Genomic DNA, 3,212 nt, shown 5'->3' on the forward strand with positions numbered 1-3,212 from the left:
GAGAAGGTGCCCACCTACTTGAACCACTGTGGTCCTTGTTTTGTCGGTACACCCATAGCGATATTAGGAAAGGAGTTCCAGGATTTTAACCCAGCAACTCTGAAGGATGGCAACATAGTTCCAAGTCTGAATGAGATGTGACTTGGAAGGGAAGTTTCAGGTGGTGGTGTTCCCATGTGTCAGCTGCCCTTGCTCTTATAGGTGGTAAATGGGTTTCCCAGATGCTGTCAAAAGAGGCTTGGTGAGTTGTTGCGCTGCAAACTGTAGATGGTAGACATTTCAGGCACTATTTGCCAGTGATAGCAAGAAGAAATATTTAATGAAGTGCATATTTAATGGAAAAAGCAAATGATTGCTTTTTCCTGGATGATGTTAAACTTCTGGAGTGTTATTGGGAGCTGCACTCATCAAGCAAGTGAAGAGTATTCCATTACATACCTGAGTTGCACCTTGTAGATGGTGAACAGATTTTGGGGAGTCAAGAGGTGTGTTGTTCACCACAGAATTCCTAACATCTGACCTGCTCTAACGGTCACAGCATTTATATAGCCGGTCTTTTAGAGTTTTTAGTCAACAGTATATCCTAGAACATTGATGATGTGAGATTCAATGAATGTAATACCATTGAATGTCAAGGGGAGATGGTCAAATTCTCTCTTATTGCAAATGGTCATTGTTGGCATTTATGTGGCACAAATGTTTTTTTGCCACTTATCAACCCAATAAATGTTATCTCGGTCTTGTTGCATATTGGTACTGTTTCAGTACCTGAGGAGTCATAAATTGTCTCATCATTAATCAACATCCCACCTCTGACTTCTTGTTGAACGAAAGGTCATTGATGAATTTGCTAAAAGTAGTTGGGTCTAGGAGACTTCCCTGAGAAACACCTGCAGCTATGTCGTGGGGCTGAGATGATCGGCCTTCAACAACCACAACCAATTTCCTCTGTGCTAGGCATCACTCCAATGTAGTGAAGGGTTTTTATTGCGATCCTGAGGGGAGATGGGGTGGGTGGGAGGCGCGGGGTGCAGGGGAAACAACTTCAGTTTTATTCTTATTTCCCCATTTTACTGTTTTTGTTTTCTTTCAGAGAATGAAGCATGGGCCCCAGCCAGTGCTTCACTGCAGTAAACGCAAGGCCCAAAATACCAGCCATAAAGCATGCAGTGTCGGACAGTGGCCAGACTGGCTAAAAACTGGACTGTCTGCTATCAAACTGGATGAATAGTCATAGGGGACCTGACTTGGCTTTCGGATAGTGTTGATGAGGAGAAGCCTGTCAATGAGAAATAGGAAGGGGGCCAAGGATTCCTTGGGGGAACTTCAGAGAGCGAATGGATGGGAAGAGAAGGCAATTGCAGGAAATTCTTTGACCATGAATGTATAGTTCTGAGTGGATCTAGGCAAGGGTCGGTCATGGAGTCATAGAGATATGCAGCATGGATACTGGCCTTTCTGCCCAGTCAGTTGGACAACAGAGGCGTAGTGTTAGATGGAGGAGGGTGGAGGAAAAGTCCCAAAGTCAATCGTGACCGTGACTTTAATAACATTAATGATGCTCATTTCAAGGGCTTTGAGTTACTGCCACCCACCCCACTCCCCGGCTAGGAAGTTAGTGTTGAAATGATATCCAAGCAGTTAAAGCGGATGCATCTAAAATTATAAGGAAAAATTCTATTGAAAATTAAACTTCTAACTCTCCTATTCAGATAAGAAGTAAGTTAACCGAACGGGGAATTAGCTCAAATGGTAGAGCGCTCGCTTAGCATGCGAGAGGTAGCGGGATCGATGCCCGCATTCTCCAATGCTTTTAACAAATTACTGTCTTCTTGAAAAGGGAAAGAAAGGTCAGCAGAAGAGGGGAGCCGCCCTCCACTCCGATAGGCATTTCCAGCTTTCGGTATCTTAATATTGCTTGTTGAGGGTTGTATCGGGAGCGGGTACAGCCGCGGTTAGAGCCCCTCACACGGTATTCCAGCGCCCGGGGCAGTGGCTCTGAGCCCGGGGCCGGGAACCAGGTCGCCGGCCGGGGGCTGAGCTCCTAATCGGCGTGAAGAGGGACCCACTTTAAATACTGAAATTCATCTCTGACGTTAAGCTGACTAAAACTTTCACTGGTAATTTCGGTTGTAATTGGAAACTACAGTTTCTCTCTCCGCCCACAATCCCAACCCACACGTCGATGTTTTTCCAACGCAGTAATGTCATTGAGTTCGGTGTGAGAAGCGAGTCTCAGAGTGTGCAGAGCAGAGCAGGTGTAATTTTATCACAGCCGGGAATGACCTAATCCCAGAGTCTGATCACTGGTCTCAGTGTCCGCTCTACATTGGGGGAGTGTTCAATCCTTCTCTCAACCAGGAGCGTTTCCGTAGTGTAGTGGTTATCACGTTCGCCTAACACGCGAAAGGTCCCCGGTTCGAAACCGGGCGGAAACATTTTTAATTTCTGCTGCTCTGTTATTTCATGTCGGTCAACACATGGAGTTAATTTTGCTGCTCATTATATTTGATTTTAAATCCAATCGTATTGGTTTATGATTATACCACAGCATTACCATACCAGTACAATAAAACCAGGGTTTTACATTTATCTTCCTCATTGGGCTGCCCAGTGTCCCAAACCAAATTAACCCATTAAATGAACAACCAATTGAGTAATTTTCAAATCAAATATTATTGTTGTTGTTCTGCAGGGAAATTTTAACAACATTTTCATTAATAACCTTTAGAGTGTCTCTGTGCCATATGATTGTCAAATGCAAGTTGTTGCAATGCAGTAATTGCACTAAACCACAGGACCTGATTGATGCGCGACAATAAGCACATGGAACCAAGGCTTCGGTATTGAAGGCTTTAATAGAGTAACAATGGAACTACTAACACGAATACACCAGTTCAGACTGAAGGGGTCCTGCCGGAGCAGGGGGTCTTATACCTCGCCACCGGAGGCGGGACCCCACTGGAATGTGCCATGATAACTCTTATAACAGGTAAACACCCTAACCCAACAACATTGTACAACCCCCACAGTAACAACACCCTAGCCCAACAGTAACATAGTAACAACCCCCAGTGGTGAACCAACGATGGTTCACCACATTCACCCCTCCTTTAAGAACAAAAGGTGGCGGGGTGCACGAAAAACAGGTCATATAAACAGACAAATCACAGGATTCACAAGTCCAGACGGTCTGGAGGACCGCACCGACG

The 3,212-nt window shown here is 45.0% G+C and overlaps 2 non-coding genes across 2 annotated transcripts; both read left to right on the forward strand.

Moving 5' to 3' along the window:
* The first annotated feature begins 1,734 nt into the window (after positions 1-1,734).
* On the forward strand, positions 1,735-1,807 carry trnaa-agc (transfer RNA alanine (anticodon AGC)). Its single transcript has one exon. It is a non-coding gene; the product is annotated as a tRNA-Ala (tRNA).
* A 558-nt stretch (positions 1,808-2,365) lies between these two features.
* On the forward strand, positions 2,366-2,438 carry trnav-aac (transfer RNA valine (anticodon AAC)). The gene has a single exon. It is a non-coding gene; the product is annotated as a tRNA-Val (tRNA).
* The last annotated feature ends 774 nt before the right edge of the window (positions 2,439-3,212 follow it).

The sequence above is a fragment of the Mustelus asterias genome, chromosome 9, assembly GCF_964213995.1.
Source record: "Mustelus asterias chromosome 9, sMusAst1.hap1.1, whole genome shotgun sequence".
Taxonomy (NCBI): domain Eukaryota; kingdom Metazoa; phylum Chordata; class Chondrichthyes; order Carcharhiniformes; family Triakidae; genus Mustelus; species Mustelus asterias.